This window comes from Callithrix jacchus, chromosome 11, assembly GCF_049354715.1.
Source record: "Callithrix jacchus isolate 240 chromosome 11, calJac240_pri, whole genome shotgun sequence".
In the NCBI taxonomy this organism is placed as follows: Eukaryota; Metazoa; Chordata; class Mammalia; order Primates; family Cebidae; genus Callithrix; species Callithrix jacchus.
This window is the reverse complement of record NC_133512.1, coordinates 4,550,920-4,571,875: the sequence shown is the minus strand read 5'-3', so window position 1 is coordinate 4,571,875 and position 20,956 is coordinate 4,550,920. Positions and strand designations below refer to the sequence as shown.

At 41.2% G+C, this 20,956-nt stretch overlaps 1 protein-coding gene across 1 annotated transcript in view; it reads left to right on the top strand.

The window, feature by feature from the left end:
- The window catches only part of LOC144578308 (uncharacterized), a 44,179-nt gene extending 23,649 nt beyond the window's left edge, over positions 1–20,530 (top strand). Inside the window, exon 6 of the mRNA XM_078342142.1 lies at positions 19,125–20,530. The gene's annotated coding sequence lies outside the window, so the exon portion shown is untranslated. The remainder of the gene's footprint in view (positions 1–19,124) is intronic.
- The last annotated feature ends 426 nt before the right edge of the window (positions 20,531–20,956 follow it).

The following is a 20,956-nucleotide window of genomic DNA, read 5'->3' as shown; positions in this document are numbered from 1 at the left end:
GTCTCTATTTGTCAACTAATGTCATAATAAAAATCTGCATTTCAAAGTAGTATTCCAAAGGATCCAGAAGAATGAAAGCTTTACTGACTATTCCCTCGTCTGATGATTGGTCACCAGAAAGGGTCTGAAGCAGTATAATCCTTAGGCCAGAGTGAGAAAGTCCCCTGAGCCTGAACCGCAACATTTGGGGTTTCCACTCTGGCCTTTCTTGGGCCCTGTCCCTCTTCACGGGGTGAGGTGTTTATGTTGTGGGGGTGTACCCGCTCAGAGTCCTGTATGCCCTGATCAGACCACATTTGGAGTAACCAGGACAGAGGCATTCCTAGCTCACATGGCCTAAGCATCTTCTGTGGCTTCTCTCTCTCCTCCACCCTCCCAAGGATAGGTAGCCATGGGCTGGGGACTAAGGGGTATGGAACTTTGAAAAGTCTGAGAAATCTCAATTAAAACCTGATCTTGGCCAGGGGCGGTGGCTCACGCCTGTAATCCCAGCACTTTTGGAGGCCAAGGCGGGCTGGTGACGAGGTCAGGAGTTTGAAACCAGCCTGACCAACATGGTGAAACCCCGTCTCTACTAAAAATACAAAAAATAGCTGGGTGTGGTGGCCCACGCCTGTAATCCTAGCTACTCGGGAGGCTGAGGCAGGAGAATTGTTTGAACCCGCGAGGTGGAGGTTGCAGTGAGCCAAGATAGCGCCTCTGTACTCCAGCCTGGGCAACACAGCAAGACTCCATTTCAAAAAGAAAACAAAAAAACCCCCTAATCTTTCAGCGTTTTTTTGGGAGACAGAGTCTTGCTCTGTCGCCAGGTTGGAGTGCCTGCAGTGGTGTGATCTCTGCTCACCGCAACCTCTGCCTTCCAGGTTCAAGCAATTCTGCTGCCTCACCCTCCCGAGTAGCTGGGACTACAGGCGCGTGCCACCATGCCCAGCTAATTTTTGTATTTTATTTTAGTAGAGACAGGGTTTCACTGTGTTGTCCAGGATGGTCTTGATCTCTTGACCTCATGATCTGCCTGCCTCGGCCTCCCAAAGTGCTGGGATTACAGGTGTGAGCCACTGCGACCGGCCGCTTTCAGGGTTTTATGATGGTGTTCAGGCAGGAGGATTTATTTAACTTTATTTATTGGCTTTATTTATAACTTTAAAATATTTAGAGTTTTAAAGTCAACATTGGATGTTGACTTCAATATGTGCTTTTGACCCAGATCCCCCTAATGTTAGGGGGGAGGCCTGATTTGAAAATAATGTTATTGTGAAGCTCATATAATTAAAAGTCCTTCCATTAGAATTGTGTTTGTAACAGCTCTTTGTAATCAAGGCAAAATAAATTTTACTCTTCAAATCACTAGTTTTTTTTTTTTAAATGAGTAACTTCTGATTTCAAATTATTCTGTCCCTGTTAAATATCTACTGTTAAAATATTCAGTGAAGGAATATCACAGGTGAGGTAGGACAGAGATTGACTTCGTTAATCGTTTTTGAAAATACAAATTTTCATAGCTTGCTATTCATTTGGAACAGTTCCTTAAATATCTGCCGTTCTGTACTTGCCCCCTTGTTTCTTCTATCCATAAATTATCTCTCATTCATTGATAATAAGACTTTTTCAGAATAGAAAATTTTATCTATGCCCACCCTCACTTTACAAAGAAAGAAACAGGATACTGTGGAAGGGTAACATGGTCTTTCAGCGATGTAGGAGTTTCAGGTGTAGATTAGTTCATACAGGTTTGCCAGGCTCAAATCATTTTATACTTAATACATAGAGATACAGGAGTGGAAGGTGTAGCATTTGAGGAAAAGGGTTGCTTCTCAACTATGATCTCACTTTACCCAGGTCCATCTCACTGCCTATTTATACAGTCTTACAGGCCAGAGTTAACAAAATGAGTTAAATAGGTATTGCGCTGTGTGGTTAATGTGTGTACGGGTTACTTCTCACCCCGTGTTCCACCCATTTTGTTTCATCACTCCACCCCCACAGATGGCCATTGCTATTAGATGCTTGTGTGTGCATGCAGGTCTTTTCTTTTTATTCTTTCTTTCTTTTTGAGATGGAATCTCACTCTGTTGCCTAGGCTGGAGTGTAGTGGTACCATCTCCACTCCCCGCCATGTTCATCTCCTGGGTTCAAGCGATTACTCTGCCTCAGCCACCCGAGTAGCTGGGATCACAGGCACCCGCCACCACGCCTGGCTAATTTTTGTATTTAGTAGAGTCGGGGTTTCGCCATGTTGGCCAGGATGGTCTTGAACTCCTGACATTAGATGATCTACCGACTTCGGCCTCCCAAAGTGCTGGGATTACAGGCGTGAGCTGCCACGCTTGGCCTCACGGTTTCTTTAGGCAAATAAAAGTCATTCCACAACTTCTTTTTTCAGTTGACAACATTGAAGATCTTTTTCTGTCACTTCGGAGAGAGCTTTCTTCTTTCTTGAGTGTTGTATAGCATTGTTCTATTTTTTTTAAACTTTATTATTTTTAATTATTCATTTATTTTTTTGAGATGGAGTCTTGCACTGTCGCCAGGCTGGAGTACAGTGGCGCAATGTTGGCTCACTGCAACCTCTGCCTCCTGGGTTCAAGCGATTCTTCCGCCTCAGCCTCCCCAGTATCTGGGACCACAGGCGTGTGCTGCTATGCCCAGCTAATTTTTGTGTTTTTAGTAGAGACGGGGTTTCACCATGTTGGCCAGGATGATCTCGATCTCTTGACCTCGTGATCCTCCCACCTTGGCCTTCCAAAGTGCTGGGATTACAGGCTTGAGCCATCGCAAGAATCGTTCTATTATATGGCGATCCTGTAATTTATTTTTATTAGTAACCTTCTTCTTTTTTTTTTGAGATGGAGTCTTTCTCTGTCACCCAGGCTGGAGTGCAATGGTGTGATCTTGGCTCACTGCAACCTCTGCCTCCTGGGTTCAAGTGATTCTCCTGTCTCAGCCTCCCAAGTAGCTGGGATTACAGACGCCTGCCACTATACCTGGCTAATGTTTGTATTTTTAGTAGAGATGGAGTTTCACCATATTGGTCAGGCTGGTTGCAAGCTTCAGACCTCAGGTGATCCAGTCACCTCGGCCTCCCAGTGTTGGAATTACAGATAGAAGCCACTGCACCCGGCCTTATAACCTTCATTTTAAAGAGCGGTTTTATATTCTCAAAATTTGTGAAGATGGTACAGAGAATTCCCATACACCAGGCAGGCAGATTCCTGCATTATTAACATCTTATTTTAGTATGGTACACTTGTTACAATTATTGAGCCAATTCCGATTTATTGTTACTACCTACAGTCTATACTTTATTTAGATATCCTTAGTTTTACCTTTTCCTGTTTCATGATATTGGACTACATTTAGTCATGATGTCTCAGGTTCCTCTTGGCTGTGGAAGTTTCTTGTTTTTGATGACCCTGACAGTTTTGAAGATTACTGATCAGATATAATCATTGATCTATTTTGAAGATTGCCGGTCAGACACAGGTAAAGTGTCTCTCAATTGAGATTTATGTACTTAATTAAATTAATTAATTTATTTATTTTTGTTTTTTTTTTTTGTTTGAGACAGAGTCTTGCTCTATTGCTCAGGCTAGAGTACAGTGACACAATCTCAGCTGACGATCTACCCACTTTGTCAGCCTCTGCCTCCCCGGTTCAAGCAATTCTTGTGCCTCAGCCTCCCAAGTAGCTGGGACTACAGACATACATCACCATGCCTGGCTAATTTTTGTGTTTTTTGTAGAGACGGGGTTTCACCATCTTGGCCAGGCTGATCTCGAACCCCTGACCTCAGGTGATCCACCTGCCTTAGCCTCCTAAATTGTTGGGATAACAGGCATGAGCCACCGCACCCTGCCTAAATTTATTTTTGTACAAATATATTTTGTGCCAAAAAAATGCTCTTTGATGGATGTTTGGCTTTTCCCCCCTAATCCGTTGCTAGTACAAACAGTGAGGCGACGACTAACAGTCATTTCACATGCTGCAGATGTAAAGGCTAAATGCCCAGAAGTGACATTGCAGGTTAAAGTGTACATGCATTTGTAATTTGATGTTATTGCTGAATTACCTTCCACAAGGATTGTGCTACATGCATAAGAATGCCTGTTTGGCAAAGAACAGCTTTGCCAATAGGGCATGTTGCAAAACTTTTAGATTTACATCTAATAGAAGAAAACTAGTTATATGTGTGGTTTTAAAATATTGATAACATTTATCTGATTATGAATGAGGATGAAGTAATTTTACATTTGGTAACACTATAAATAGACTCTTTTTCATTCTATTTTTCTAAGCACATATGTATATATGTAAATAGCTGTCATATATATAATCACGTATATATATGACAGCTATTGATATATATATGTGATATATATATGTACATAAGCTATTGATTTCTGAATAATTTCACAACATGGAGATGATTTCAGCTCAGTATCTTAGGGATGCTTGCCATGTGCCTCTACATTAGGGCTTGTATTGAATGAATCCTGTTTTCAAATGCAATAGTTATTAACAGGCTGGTTTTCAAGACACTGTTATTAACCATCTTAAGCGATGTCTGAGGAAGGTTGCAGCTCTGGTTTCTAGCAAAAATGCTGTTCTGTGACGTGTTTCCTTTACTGTTTTGTACCTTTCTTACTTGTGTCAACTAGGACCTCTATCCTTCCATCATTTTTTTCTATGGAAAGCAGAGATCGGCACCGAGGTATAGAAAAGTGAGCTCAGCACTACCCCACTTTACCAGCAAGCTACAAAAATGCTGCAGTCACATCTACGAAGGAGGTGCCCATCCTGGGCGAAGCATTTATTCTGCCGATGGGAGATTGATATTATAATCGACCTAGGAAGCAAATGACTTCCGGAGGCTTTTGAAGGAAAGGCTCAGTATGTAGAACACTCATGTGTATTTGGGAAGATCTTATGAATGATCTCAAGAGTAAGTGTCTCAAAGGCAGGCAATGACAAAACCATGGCTTCAGGGATAGAAGAAAATCACACAGTTCTTTATTTTCTTCTAATTTCCTTAAAATTTAATAGATCAACAATTTATTATGGGCCTTTCATCTTGTTGGATACTGGTATGAGCTCTCGGGATATGAACATGCTATGACATACTCTCTGATGCCCCATATAATCATAAGTTAAGTGAAGGAGACAGAGTTGGGAAAAGATAATTATCAACTTACGAATTTATGTTTTAAGTGCCCTTCAAGAGAAATACACAAACAGTGTTACAGAGACAAATAATTCTATAGGGTATTGGTGGAGAGGTAATAAGGGGAAATAGCATCTTACAGACAAGGTGATATTAAGGAGGAGTAAGGAAGATTGAGAGGGACTGAACCGTGTAGTATTATAAGAACCCTGACTCCTTTAGAAGAAGGCATCTTTCTCAAAGAATGGGATCTTACCCTGGTCATTTGTATGAAGATTTTAGGTGGCATACTGATATGACTTAAAAAAAAATTGGTTTACTCAGAAAATTATTCTCCTTGAATCCATCTGATTAAATCAAATAGAAAGTCTGGAACTGGCATCCTCTCTTTATATCTTCTAATGCTTATATTACTTTTTAAATATAGAGATACTGGGCTCAGGTTCAGAGCCTTCAGGAAGCAATAGTATTTAATAATATTGTATTATTTTCATTGTATTTACTTAGAAGATAACCTTCTATTTCTGGCAAATGATGCTGGTTTGCTACTTTCAGTTGTGATACAAAGTTATTTATTCACTTATTCACTCAACAAATATTTGTTGAGTACCTTCTGTGGGCCAGGCACTGTTCAATGAACTTGTCAATAAAGTGTCAGTGAATAGATCAAAAACGTCTGTCCTGAGGACCTTATAACATAGCTTATTACTTTGCTTGATTATTGTTTTTTCAGTTTAAAAACGGGTTTAATTTTAAGTTAGTAAGTAAATAATGACACAGGTGGGAGCAGTATAGGGTACAAGTGAGAGATAGTATAGAGGAGAAATGAAGACGAATGCTACTTCAGGTTGCCAAAGGTTGAATCCTAGTTCTACTACCTATTAGTTCTGTGACCTTGAATAAGTTGCTTACTTTCTGCGCCTCGTTTTCCTCTCTTGTCAAATACTGTGATAATTCAATACATGTTGATTGCCATTGCTGATATCACTCCTACTACACAGATTGTAAAAAATCCTGAAATTGATATTCAAATGACTGAGTTTGGGGAAAGATTGGACTGGATTGTTTAAATGGTTTTTTTTTTAAACAGTGCAGGGTCCAGGCTTACTTTCCTTCTTAGTATTTTATTTTGACGTGATTTTAGACTTACAGCTAAGTTACAAAAATAGAACTGAGAATTCCCGTGTATGCTTCACCCAGCCTCCCTTAATATTAACATTTTATATAACCATAGTACAATTGTCAAAACCAATAAATTAACATTGGCATTATACTCTTATTGGTTAAACTACAGACTTCATTTGTATTGCCCTGGTTTTCCCAATGTCATTTTTCTTTTCTAGGATCCAGTCTGGGATCCCTCATTGCGTTCATTCATTCATTCATTCATTTAGAGACAGAGTCTCGCTCTGTTGCCCAAACTGGAGTGCAGTGGTACGTTCTTGGCTCACTGCAACCTCTGCCTCCTGGGTTCAAGTGATTCTCCTGCCTCAGCCTCCTGAGTAGCCTGAATTACAGGTGCCCACGACCATGCCTGGCTAATTGTCGTATTTTTAGTAGAGATGGGGTTTCATCATGTTGGCCAAGGTGATCTTGAATGCCTGACCTCAAGTGGTCTGCCCACCTTGGCCTCCCAAAGTGCTGGGATACAGGCATGAGCCACTGCACCCGGCCCCACATTACATTTAGGTGTTATGTCTTTTTACTTGCCAACTATGTAGACTCTTTGTAGACTTGGTCTCTCCTTGACATTCATGACTTTCACATATTTGAAGAGTACCGGTCAGGTTTTTTTAGCGTTCTTCGGTTTTTCTGTGTCTTGTGTTTTCTCATGATTAAATCAAGTTTATGCATTTTTTGACAAGCATACGCGGAAACAGCGGGCCCTTCTCACAACATCATTATCAGGAGTTCATGACACTGATACGTCTTATTTCAGCCGTGCTAGTCTTCATCACGTGGTTAAAGCGCTATTTGCCAGGTTCCACCAGTGCAAAGTTACTGTTTTTACCTTTCTCATTAATGAATATCTTGAGGAAGATACATTGAAACTGAAAATATCCTGCTTCTGTTCCACAGATTTTAAGCATCCATTGACGGATCTTCCCTGCAACAAATATTAGTGTGGTGTTCTGTTTTTACTTTTGTTTCCCTCACTTTTTCCATATTTTTAGTTGGAATTTCATGTAGACTGTCTCTTTTTTCCCATTAGTTTTTTAAAATTCAATTATTTGTTAATATCAGTTTGAATTCATAGATATTTGCTATGTGGATTATAATCCAGTGCTATCGTTACTCACTTCGTGCTCAAATTGCTTAGCTTTGGCCACCGGGAGCTCTTCCTGGTCGGCCCCTATGTCTTCCTGACATCCCTCCATTATTTTTGAGCACTCCTTACTTTTTTGGCTCCATATGATGCCACAGTCTCACCTTGTGTTTTCTCTCCCCCAGCCTCCACAGGCACTTCCCTGAAAAAGGACTTAAATAAAGTAAAATTTTACAGGATAAAAATTAAACTGTAAAAATATTTTACAGGGCTCGGCACGGTGGCTCACGCACATTGGGAGGCTGAGGGTGGCGGATCACTTGAGGCCAGGAGTTCGAGATCAGCCTGGCCATTATGGCAAAATTCCATCTCTACTAAAAATACAAAAATTAGGCCAGGCACAGTGGCTCACGTCTGTAACCTCAGTACTTTGGGATGCCGAGGCAGGTAGATCACCTGAAGTGAGGAGTTCGAAACCAGCCTGGCCAAACGTGGTGAAACCTTGTCTTTACTAAAAATATAAAAATTAGACAGGCATGGTGGTGGGTGCCTATAATCCCAGCTACTTGGGAGGCTGAGGCAGGAAAATCTCTTAAACCTGAGAGGCAGAGGTTGCAGTGAATGGAGATCCTGCCACTACACTCCAGCCTGGGAAACAGAGTGAGACTCTGTCTCAAAAAAAAATAATAAAAAATAAAAATAAAAAAGTTAGTTTGAGACTAGCCTGACCAACATGGTGAAACCCCATCGCTACTAAAAATATAATTTTTTTTTGTATTTTAGTAGAGATGGAATTTCACCGTGTTGCCCAGGGTGGTCTTGAACTCCTGAGCTCAGGCAATCTGCCTGCCTTGGCCTCCCAAAGTGCTGGGATTACAGGCATGAGCTACTGCGCCAGGCCTTTTTAAACTTTTTATCATGGAATTTTCCAACATTGACAAAAATGCAAATACTACTCAGCTTCAAAAATGTTCAACATATAGTCAATCTTGCTTTATTAATAACTCCCAAAGATAAATGGATTTATTCCTGCATTATTTTAATGAGATCCAGCATCATTCCATTTTTTCTGAAAATGTTCAAGATTGTCACATAACTAAATCTAAGTATAATTCTTATGCACCATAGAGAATCAATTGTAAAGTGTATTATTCAATCACTTATTCATTCAACAAACTTTTATGGAGTACCTAATATTACACACTGCAAAGCACTAGGGGAGACACAAATATAAGTAAGATAAGATTTTCAGTAACCTTAAGTAATTAAAATACCCCATCACAAAACACTTTTGAGTTCTACATTTGAGCCTTTAGATGCCTTTAAAATTGCTCATGCCCCAAAATTTGTATTCATCCTCAATTTTTCACCTTCTCTCAGCAACCCCTCTTCCCCATCAAATCCATCAGCAAGTCCAATCAGCTGCATCTCCAAAACATATACAAAATTTCTCCATTTATTTTTATCTCAATTGCTGTTCACTTAACCCTAGCCTCCACCGGCTTTCTATTGGGCTATGGATGAGTATTCCAACTGGTTTATGTGTTTCTACTCTTGTTTATTTTCTATTTCCTGCCCTGGGAGATACGAATAAAAACAGCGAAGGCAACACAAACGTCCTCAACCAAAGAATGGAGAAATTGCGATGTTAATTCAAGAGAATGCTAAATAGTTGCTAAAGATTAATGAGCACGGGCACATTTCAGCAACGAAATGCTGAAGGTAAAAAAGCAAGTACAGAAGAATATGCACAGGATGCTACCATTCATATAAAGTTTAAAACACGCAAGGCAGTGCTACATTCTGTTTCTAGAGACATATGAGTATGTGTGATAAAAGCACAAAAACATGCAAGAAAATCATAAGCATAAAGTTTAGAAGAGCAGTTATCTTTAAAGGGGAAGGAGAATAGACTGAGAAGGGTACCACGGGATTTTAACTAAATCTAATTTCTTAAGGTATTCCTTTTCTTGTCTATAAGTTCTTAGATGCCTGAAAAATGTTATAATTAAAATAAAAATCAGATCAGATATGATTTTAATTTTAATTATAATATATACATCAGATCAAAGTTGCTCACTCATATAGATTCTTCAATGGCTTTTCGTTGTTCTTAAAAGTCTCGGCCTGTTACCAAGACACAAGTCCCATGTGATCTGGTCCCTGTCTGCCTCTCCAAGCTCATGTCTTCCCTTCTCCTCGTTAATTATCACCTTGCTGTCGTCTTTTCTGTTCCTTGAGGAAGTCAAGCCCGTTACTGCCTCAGGAACCTTGCACTAGTTCTTGCCTCTACTCCAGAACATTGCCCAGTATATTTACTGAGTTGCCTTCTTGCTCTTCAGGTCGCAGCTCGAGCAAGCCTTTCCTTGACCATCCTATTTACAATAGTCCCCGCCTTTTCTGTCTTTCCCTTTTTTTTTTTTTTTTTTTTTTTTGAGACGGAGTTTCGCTCTTGTCACCCAGGCTGGAGTGCAGTGGTGCGATCTCAGCTCACTACAACCTTCACCTCCTGGGTTCAAGCGATTCTCCTGCCTCAGCCTCCTGAGTAGCTGGGATTACAGGCGCCCGCCACCACACTCAGTTAATTTTTGTATTTTTAGTAGAGACAGTGTTTCGCCATGTTGGCCAGGCTGGTTTCAAACTCCTACCTTCTGATCCACCCTCCTTGGCCTCCCCAAGTTCTGGGGTTACAGGCGTGAGCCACCACGCCCAGCCAACAATACCAAAACTTTTGCAAGAAGGAAGGACTTCTCATTTGAAAGCAGCATCTAAAATTCCAGAATAGGCATGATAGAGTGAAAGAAAGTCTGTATTTTCAGTGACAAGGGTGCTCATGCTGTATTATTCGGGTAGAACGTTTAGCATTCCTCAACCTCATTTACGTGCTCAAATTGAGTTGGACTAGATGATCTCTGAAGTTCCCTCCCATGCTCATGGGGCATGGTTATTAGGCATGATGGTCCTATTTGTGATGCTGCTTGGTTTAGAAGTACTGAGGGAAATTGTTCAAGAGAGATGCTCCTGCTTCTGCTACTCACTCTGTCTTCCTCTACTCTTTTTTGTTTGTTTGTTTTGAGATGGAGTTTCGCTCTTGTTACCCAGGCTGGAGTGCAATGGCGCGATCTCGGCTCACCGCAACCTCCGCCTCCTGGGTTCAGGCAATTCTCCTGCCTCAGCCTCCCGAGTAGCTGGAATTACAGGCACGTGCCACCATGTCCAGCTAATTTTTTGTATTTTTAGTAGAGACGGGGTTTCACCATGTTGACCAGGATGGTCTCGATCTCTTGACCTCGTGATCCACCCGCCTCGGCCTCCCAAAGTGCTGGGAGCCACCGCGCCCGGACCCCTCTTTTTTTTGAGACGGAGTCTCGCTCTGTCACGCAGCAGGCTGGAGTGCAGTGGCACAATCTTGGCTCATTGCAACTTTCGCCTCCCAGGTTCAAGCGTTTCTCCTGCCTCAGCCTCCCGAGTAGCTGGGACTACAGGCATGTGCCACCATACCTGGCTAATTTTTTTGTATTTTTAGTAGAGTTGGGGTTCCACAGTGTTAGCTAGGATGATCTCTATCTGCTGACCTCGTGATCCGCCCGCCTTGGCCTCCCAAAGTGCTGGGATCACAGGCGTGAGCCACTGTGCCCGGCCTTTTCTTTCTCTACACATCACCCATTCATTCCCTTCACAGCACGAATTGCCCTTGAAGAACCCTTATTATTTATGTATTTATTAGCTGACCTCCACTACTAGAATGTAAGCTCCTTATCTGTCTTTCCCACTGCTATATCTCTGACAATTACAACTGTGCTTTATGCATGAGAAGCCCTCAATAAAATTTGTGGAATGAGTGCATTTATTCTTATTCTGAATAACAGAAAAACCTAGACTTTTTTTTTTTGCAAAGAAATAGGAGCTAGAAATCGAAACCACAGTACTTTTGTGGGAGTTTGTTTTCCAACTGCCTGAGGTTTCTTTTATCATGATCTATATCAAAGGATTATCAATCCGATTTGTATTTTGATGGTAGACACTGATATTGCTCCTTTTCATCGTCTTTAACGTGGACTATAAAACTGGGTGAGTTGACTGGTTTGCGTGTACTTTGATGTACTGCTGTGTGTTCCCTGTTGGATCATGTCGCACTATCTTCTCCTTTTTATAAAACAGATCTGGAAACATATAAACCACCATTTTCTTTCTAAAATAGAAGAGTCATATTAAAGGTATCCTGACATATTTCTATTTGTTCTAAGTAGAACTCTGAATAATTACTGATACTATAGAATATTCTTAAAACATACCATCCTGGCTGGGCGTGGTGGTTCACGCCTGTAATCACCCTTTGGGAGGCCTAGGGGGGCAGATCACCTGAGATCAGGAGTTCGAGACCAGCCTGGCCAACATGGTGAAACCCTGTCTCTACTAAAAGTACAAAAATTAGCCAGGCCTGGTGGCAGACTTCTATAATCCCAGCTACTCGGGAGGCTGAGGCAGGAGAATTGCTTGACCCCCAGAAGGCAGAGGTTGCCGTGAGCCAAGATCGCACCACTGCATTCCAGCCTGAGTGACAAAGTGAGAGTCCATCTCAAAAAATAAAAAATAAAATAAAAACACACCATCCTTAGTGAACTCAACTTTGGCCTTTTATAGATAACAGAGATTCTTTTGTTAGGAATGTCCCCTTGATTAGCAATGATTTCTCTAAGGACAAGTTCTCTTGTTGAGGCTGCCCTGAGATAACCCAGGCTTGTGATGCATAGCTAGCAATTAACTTTCCCCTGGAAGTTACTTCAAATCTCTATTTTTCAAAGTCAAAACTAAATCTATGCTGCACATTTCTCAAGTTCATCCCTTAATTTAATAGCAATTCAAAAAATCTTCCAAGGTTTATAAAATTTGATCTTTAGGTTAAAGATAAACATATATGCTTTCTTTCTTTCTGGCTGGGCCTAGCTTGCAAGCTGAGAAACAGAGCATATGTCTTACATTAGTGAATCTTATCAGGCTCTGAAGATGTACTCCCATTTCCTGTTCATACCACGATTACGTGCTATGGAGCTAAACTGCAATCATAGCTGCGATGCTATTTTTAAAATGCAGTTACAATTTGAGTTCCTGGCTGCCTTTTAGAACCATGATGATACTGCCACTTTCTCCTCACGGTCCTGTTTTATAGCATTCGTGTGGCTGAGTTAAGAAATATCTGTATCCTTCCATTTTTCTGGAAACAAATAAACCTTGCTACATCATTGGAAGTTTCACTGGTGTTTATTTATTTTTAGAGATGAGGTCTCACTATATTGCCCAGGCTGGTCCTCAACTCCTGGGCTCAAGCAGTCCTCCCACTTCGGCCTCTCAAAGTGCTGGGACTACAGGTGTGAGGCACCATGCCTGGCCATAGGAAGGGAAGTTTATTAGTAAGCGAAATATATAAGAAGTTTCTTTGGAAACTGAATAAAGTGATTTAATGTCTAAATGGCATTAGCTTATTTAACAGAGAGGCAGGAGGAAAAAATCCAACAAACTAATAAAAAAAACAACAACATTCTTGTTTTAGGATTAAGTGACACGTCATTTTTTTAATATTTCTTTTTTGTAAAATTTCTTGCCCGGGCGCGGTGGCTCAAGCCTGTAATCCCACCACTTTGGGAGGCCAAGGCGGGTGGATCACGAGGTCAAGATATCGAGACCATCCTGGTCAACATGGTGAAACCCCATCTCCACTAAAAATACAAAAAATTAGCTGGGCATGGTGGTGTGTGCCTGTAATCCCAGCTACTCAGGAGGCTGAGGCAGGAGAATTGCCTGAACCCAGGAGGCAGAGGTTGCGGTGAGCCAAGATCGCGCCATTGCACTCCAGCCTGGGTAACAAGAGCGAAACTCCGTCTCAAAAAAAAAAAAATTTTCTTTATTCAAACTTGTGCACTTATAATGACATGTCATTTTAAATCAAGTAAAGCAAGCCAGGCATGGTGGCTCATGCCTGTAATTCCAGCATTTTGAGAGGCCAAGGCAGGAAGACTGCTTGAGCCCAGGAGTTCAGGACCAGTCTGGGAAACATAGGGAGACCCTGTCTCTACAAAAAAAGCACAAAAATTGGCCAAGCATGATGGCATAGCCTGTGGTCTCAGCTACTTGGAAGGCTTGGGCAGGAGGGTTGCTTGAGCTCAGGAGAATGAGTTGCAATCAGCCATGATCACACCACTGCATTTCAGCCCGGTTAACAGAGCATGACCTTGTCTCAAAAATAAAAATAAAAATAAAATCAAGTAAAGCAGAGACTTAGCACTTATCTATTGCCGGTTTAATCTGGAAAAAAGTAGCTTACACAATGCAGTTTGCTTATTCATTATTGGTGGGGGTTGGTGTTGAGGGTTTTTGTTTGCTTGCTCACAATTCCTGGCTTGGCTGCTTACAACTATTAAATTAGCTAGATCATTCTGTGCTATGTTGGTACAGCCATAATCTATGATTGGTTTTCATATGAAAAAGTTTGCGAATACATAATGTTCAGAAGGGCCCTCCTCCTGATTTCATAATTCAGTTTAGAGATAGAATGCTCAACGAGGAGAGAGAAGAGATTGAAGTCAGACCTAGAAAAGAGACTTAGATTTTTGTTATTAATTCTCCCATTTGACCAAGATTTTTATCACTTCAAATATAAATGGGCACAGATAAAAGGGTAGGTCAGGAAGCCATAGAATAAATCTTTCAACTGTTGCCCCAGAGAAGAGTTACTGAAGTTATTCTTCATATGCTCCGACTCTACCATTCCTCTTCAGAGCGCTAATTTTGGCATCGAGATGTTGGATCATTTGGGTTCAAACATCTGTTGTTTGTGGACGCCTTTAAGATTCCATTGCAAGCTCAAAAATGCTCAAATTGCAAAGCATGTCCCTAGGAGAAGTATCTACGTGGTGTATATTTGCCCTTCTCTCTCACGAATCTTCCATGAACACTTCATTTGGGCCTTCGATTTCTGTTCTGTTCCTCACTACATATTAATAACATCACTTATTTTCTCCACTCAGATCCTGCTTTCAAAGACACAGTTTTAGGCATGGAATGCCTTTTCCTGCTGAGTTTATTCTTCATGTGTTTAGAATGCTCTGGAATGTATGTAAATACTTTTCAAAGTCAAGACTCTTCATTTTTTTCCCTCTTGTACTTGACATTGCCTGATTGCTCCATACTAATTTCTATTTGAACTTTGCAAGTTCTAGCAAGATTTTTTGGAAAAAGATGATTGCAATCAGATAACCCTTAAAGGACAAATGGATTGGAAATGAACTTCTTTTTTTCTGAGAAATATTTGTATTACAGCTTTTACCATTCCGTGCAGCACCCCAACTATGAGATGTGACTGCAGGCAGCGAATGAGCAGAATACATTTCTTCACTTGGAAAAAACAGGCTTTGACGAACACTTATCAAAAAGAGTCAAGCCTTACAACTCTTCCACCGAGCTACTAAACGCTCTGGCTCTGCATTCTTCCAGTTTTTTTTTTTTTGAGATGAAGTCTCACTCTGTTGCCCGGGCTGGAGTGCAGTGGTGTGATCTTGGCTCACTGCAACTTCCTCCTCCTGGGTTCAAGCGATTCTCCTGCCTCAGCCTCCTGAGTAGCTGGGAATACAGGTGTGTGCCATCATGCCTGGCTAATTTTTGTATTTTTTCGAGTAGAGAAGGGGTTTCACCATGTTGGCAGGGCTGGTCTCGAACCCCTGACCTCAAGTGATCTGCCCTCCTTGGCCTCTCAAAGTGCTGGGATAATGTTACAGGCGTGAGCCACCACATCCAGCCCCCAGATTTTAAAAAATATGTTTGAAAGTAAAGATGGATAGACATTTATTAAAAGGAGAAGTTTGGTGGATAGACCATTCCATCGCTATTGTGACTGGAGTTTGTGGTCATTTAAAAACTGTTGGAAATTAGATCATGATAGCATGATTTCAACCTTTCAAAAATAGCAATCAAGGCTGGGGTGTAGTGGCTCACACATGTAATCCCAGCACTTTGGGAGGCCAAGGTGGGAAGATCACCTGAGGTCAGGAGTTCGAGACCAGCCTGGCCAACATGGTGAAACCCCATCTCTACTAAAAATAAAAAAAATTAGCCAGGACAGAGATCGATCCAAGATGGCCGACCACTAACAGCTCGGGATTGTAGCTCCCAGTGAAAGCTCAGAGAACGAGACGACGCCACATCTTTAGCCGAATTTTCGTCACTCACCGATCAGCCGATTCCCAGTGGAGGAGCCCCACGGGTCACCAGCGCTACTCTTGTGGCCGCTGCAGCAGTTTTGCCGGCGTCTTGGCGCAGCAGCTCTTCATGCAGAGCCAATGGGACTGCTTCCCCTACTGACCGGAGTTTGAAGCTCCGGGAAGTCAGAGCCACTTGTTGCGGACTCAAGAGGGAAGCCAGACCAGAGATTCCCGGGCAGAAGAGCACCATCAGTCTTATCGCTGCTATTTAGGCTGCCACAGTGGGTTGCTCGGATCCCAGCACTGGGAATCAATAGTCGGACGCCGACTCAGAAACCTAATTAGAAAGGCGGTTCATCTACAATGAAGGGAAGAAAACAGCCTAAGAAGGCTGAGTATACTCAAAATCAGAACCCATCAGCAACGGAACAAGCCCTGATGGAAAAGGACTCATCAGCAACCGAACAAGCCCTGATGGAAAAGGACTGATCAGAAACGGAACAAGTCCTGATGGAAAAGGACTCATCAGCAACCAAACAAGCCCTGATGGAAAAGGACTGATCAGAAACGGAACAAGCCCTGATGGAAAAGGACTCATCAGCAACAGAACAAGCCCTGATGGAAAAGGACTGTGTTCCATTATCTGAAGTTGGCTTTAAAAGGTGGATGATAAGAAACTTCTGGGAGTTAAAGGAACTTGTTCTAACCCAATGTAAAGAAACTAAGAACTTGGAAAAAAGGTTCGATGAAATGTTGAAAAGAATAGACAATATAGAGAGGAATACAAATGAACTTATGGAGTTGAAAAATACAACACGAGAACTTAGTGAAATATGTACAAGCTTAAACAGCTGAATGGATCAAGCAGAAGAAAGGATATCAGAGGTCGAAGACCAACTTAATGAAACAAAACCACAAGACAAGAATAGAGAAAAAAGGATAAAAAGGAATGAGCAAAGTCTCCAAGCAATATGGGACTATGTGAAAAGACCTAATATACGCTTGATTGGTGTACCTGAATGTGACAGAGAGAATGAATTCAAGCTGGAAAATACTCTCCAGGACATTATCCAGGAAAATTTTCCTAATTTAGCAAAGCAGGACACTATTCAACCCCAGGCAATACAGAGAACACCACAAAGATATTCCTCAAGAAGACCAACCCCAAGGCACATAATCGTTAGATTCACCAAGATCGAAACGAAGGAGAAAATATTAAGGGCAGCCAGAGAGAAAGATCAAGTTACCCATAAAGGTAAGCCTATTAGGCTTACAGCAGATCTCTCAACGGAAACCCTACAAGCTAGAAGAGAGTGGGGGCCAATATTCAGTATACTTAATCAACAGAACTTTCAGCCCAGAATTTCATATCCTGCCAATTTAAGCTTTACATTTGAAGGAAAAATAAAATCTTTTAGGAACAAGCAAGTACTCAGAGATTTTATTACCACCAGGCCTGCTTTACAAGAACTTCTAAAAGAAGCATTATACACAGAAAGGAACAACCAGTATGACCCTTTCTAAAAATACACCAAAAAGTAAAGAGCATTAACATAAAGAAGAATTTTCATCAACAAAAGGACAAAATAGCCAGTTAACAACAAATGGCAGCAACCCTAAATTTAAATCGACCAAATCTCCCAATCAAAAGATACAGACAAAATCTAACGGTATATCCAAAGATATACATAGACTCAAAATAAAGGGTTGGAAAAAAAAAACGTACCAACCAAATGGAGAGCAAAAATAAATAAATAAGAAGCAGGAGTTGCAATTTTCACATTTGACAAAATAGATTTCAAAGCTACAAGGATACAAGGGTAAAAGGATTAATGTAATAATAAGAGATCTTAACACCCAGATACATAAGACCCATAATGAGATTTAGATTCAACGAGACAGAAAATTGATAACAATATCCAGGACTGGAACTAAGATCCAGAACAAATAAACTCAATAGAGCTCTCCATTTTAAACACACAAAATATACATTATCCACAAAATCTAACGATATATCTAAAGATATACAAAGACTCAAAACAAGGGGATGGAAAAAAACTCACCAACCAAATGGAGAGCAAAAATAAATAAATAAAAAGCAGGAGTTGCAATTCTCACACTTAATCAAATAGATTTCAAAGCTACAAGGATGCAAGGGTAAAAGGATTAATGTAATAATAAGAGATCTTAACACCCAGATACATAAGACCCATAATGAGACTCAGATTCAACGAGACAAAAAATTGATAACGATATCCAGGACTTGAACTCAGAGCCAGAACAAATAAACACAATAGAGGTCTCCATTTTAAACACATAAAATATGCATTAACCACTTTAAACATTCAAAATATTAATCGGCCATTATTGAAACCCATTTTAGGAATGAAGTAATATTCCTTTTTCCCTCTTTTTCTTTTTTTCCCCTTCTTTTTCTCTTTTTCCCTCTAAAAAAAAAAAAAAATTAGCCAGGCGAGGGGGCATGTGCCTGTAATCCCAGCTACTTGGGAGGCTGAGGCAGGAGAATTGCTTGAACCTGGGAGGTGGAGGTTGCAGTAAGCCAAGACTATGCCATTACACTCCAGCCTGGGGGACAGAGCAAGACTCTGTATAAAAAAAAAAAAAAAAGAGGGCAACAATTACTGGCACTGACTCCTTCCGCACTCCTCCAGTCAAGTATCTAAAAAAATCAGTTTGGGAGAGTCTTCTCTTTTTGTATACAAACTTTACAAATTTAACAATAAGGGACAGAACACAACCTAATATTACATTCTCAGTCCAACAGGTAAGGAATAGTAGTGACTTCTTAAAGAGAACAGACCTTTAATTTGTGGGTGATGTTTAATTTGTGTTTTTCTCTCTTGACCTGATGATAAGTTAACAGTGTGTACTATCCTAAGAACTACAGTGTATTAAGTAAATGATTTATAGCAATAAGTAACTAAATAAATAAATAAAGCAAGAAGGAGTCTTGGCCTTCAAAAGTCCTATCATATTTACTAATAGTTAATTTTTGACTCCCCAGCGTCTGTGCTGTTCTGATGGCAGGAGCCACTCACTGGTGTCAGGGGATTGCTTACTGCCAGTGGCTTTCTAGTCCCTCTGGGTCGTTAACTCTAATCTTTCCTCGGCCCTTCGACCTCTTTGTCTCCAGCTGCACATACAAGTTTTGAACCCACCCCCACCACTGACTTTCTGGACTTTTACCGTGTCAGCCTCAACTCAGTCTCAACTCAACTCTACGGAAGTGATTGTTTGTGGAGAGTTGCCTGCCTCTGAATATGCTTTACGGTTTCCTCTTTTCCCTAAGTTCTTTTAAAAAGCATCCCTCACAAATTAAAGGTCTGCTCTCTCTGAGATGTTACTACTAATTTGTTGGATGCGAAGGTAATATTAGGTTGCATTCTATCCTTTATTATTATGTTTGTAAACCTTTTAAAAAAGTGTTTGCTACTGGATTCTATGTTGCTTGACTGAGCTATTTCATTCTTATCTTCCACAGAGACAGTCCTATATTTGTCACTGGGAGCAGAAGGGGTTGAGAGCTTAGACCCTGGCAGGCCCACCTTTGTTGGAGAACTGGCTCTGCAACTTGTAAGTGACAACTGGGCTGTGATTTAACCTCGTAAGCCTTGGTTAAACGAGATTATGGATGTGAACCACTGGGCATGTGCCTACAGTCATCACTCAAATGTTTGCTCTGGAGTGTGTATCTCCGTGTTGAATCAAAGGAAGTTCAACTGCTACCTGGATAATGTTTTGCTTACGCAATTTTTGGAGCATGAAGACTGTTTCTACAGAAGAACCCAGTTCCTCTCTGGTGCAAATTATTTATATCGATAGCACATGTTTATATAAACTAGTTGACCAGTATCTAAGCAGAAGCCATTTCCAAATACTGCTTTTATAATTGCCATTTTCACATCCAAGTGACGAAATGCATTTACAGTTCCAGCTTGGCAGAATGTGTGAGTGTGGGACGTGCCCAGTAGCAGGGTGGTGACCTTAGTAGCCTCGTAGTGGGGATATCAGACACCCTGCTGGCCTTTGGGTTTGGGACTGGCAAAGCTTCCTGGCAATGAAAGTTTTGTGGGTTATGGAAACCCTGGAGAATGTGAAAAAAGCTATACATAAACTTATATGGTAAAGGAGACAGAGACAGAGAGTGAGAGAGAGAGAGAGAGAGAGAGAGAGAGAGAGAGAGAGAGAGGCAGAAACTGAGGAAAAGAAGAAGGGAGAGAGGGGGGAAAGGAGACAAGAAGCCAGAGTGGGAGCAGGAGCCAGAGAGAGGAGTAAAATGCCATGTTCTGAATTCAAACAGATTTGGTTTTAAATATTTTTCAAGCTGTGTGATTCTGGGCAAGTTTCTTACCCTAAGTATCAGTTACTTCATCTGTCAAATAAGAATAAAAAGAGGCCGGGTGCAGTGGCTCATGGCTGTAATCCAAGCACTTTGGGAGGCTGAAGTGGGCAGATTGTTTCAGCTCAGGAGTTCAAGACCAACCTGAGCAACGTGGAGAAACTCTGTCTCTGCAAAAAAAAAAAAAAAAAAAAAAATGCAGAAATTTAGCCAGGCATGCACCACTGGTCCCAGCTACTCAGGAGCCTGTGGTGGGAGGATTGCCTGAGGTCAGGAGTTCGAGGCTACTGTGAGCCAAGATCATGCCACTGCACTCCATCCTGGGTGATAGAGACCCCATCTCAAGAACAATATCTACCTCAAAGGTTTTTATGAGGATCAAACAAGACAGTACAGTTAATAGCCCTTAACCCAGAGAATGTGCTGTTTTATAACTTCCTTATTTCAAATAATATGGAAGACCTTTCCCCATATATAGTATTTGTTTATGTTTGATAATTTATATATCTACTTAGGGAGTATTTTTTTTTTTTTTTTGAGTCAGAGTTTCACTCTTGTCACCCAGGCTGGAGGGCAATGGTGTGATCTCAGCTCACCGCAACCTCCGCCTCCCAAGTTCAAGCAATTCTCCTACCTTAGCCTCCCTAGTAGCTGGGATTACAGGCATCTGCCACCACACCCGGCTAATTTTTGTATTTTTAGTAGAGACAGGGTTTCTCCATGTTAGTCAGGCTGGTCTCAAACTCCTGGCCTGAGGTGATCTGCCCGCCTCTGCCTCCCAATGTGCTGGGATTACAGGTGTGAGCCACCACACCCAACAAGGAGTATATGTTTTATTAGAAAGGAGCATCACTAGAACCAGATGCATGTGGTTTCTTGAAATGTGGAAAGAGTCATTTTGCTGTTTCTGCAGGAATGACTGCAGATACGTGATGCTATTGGGCATTTTCTCTTCTAAAGGGGGAGACCATAAT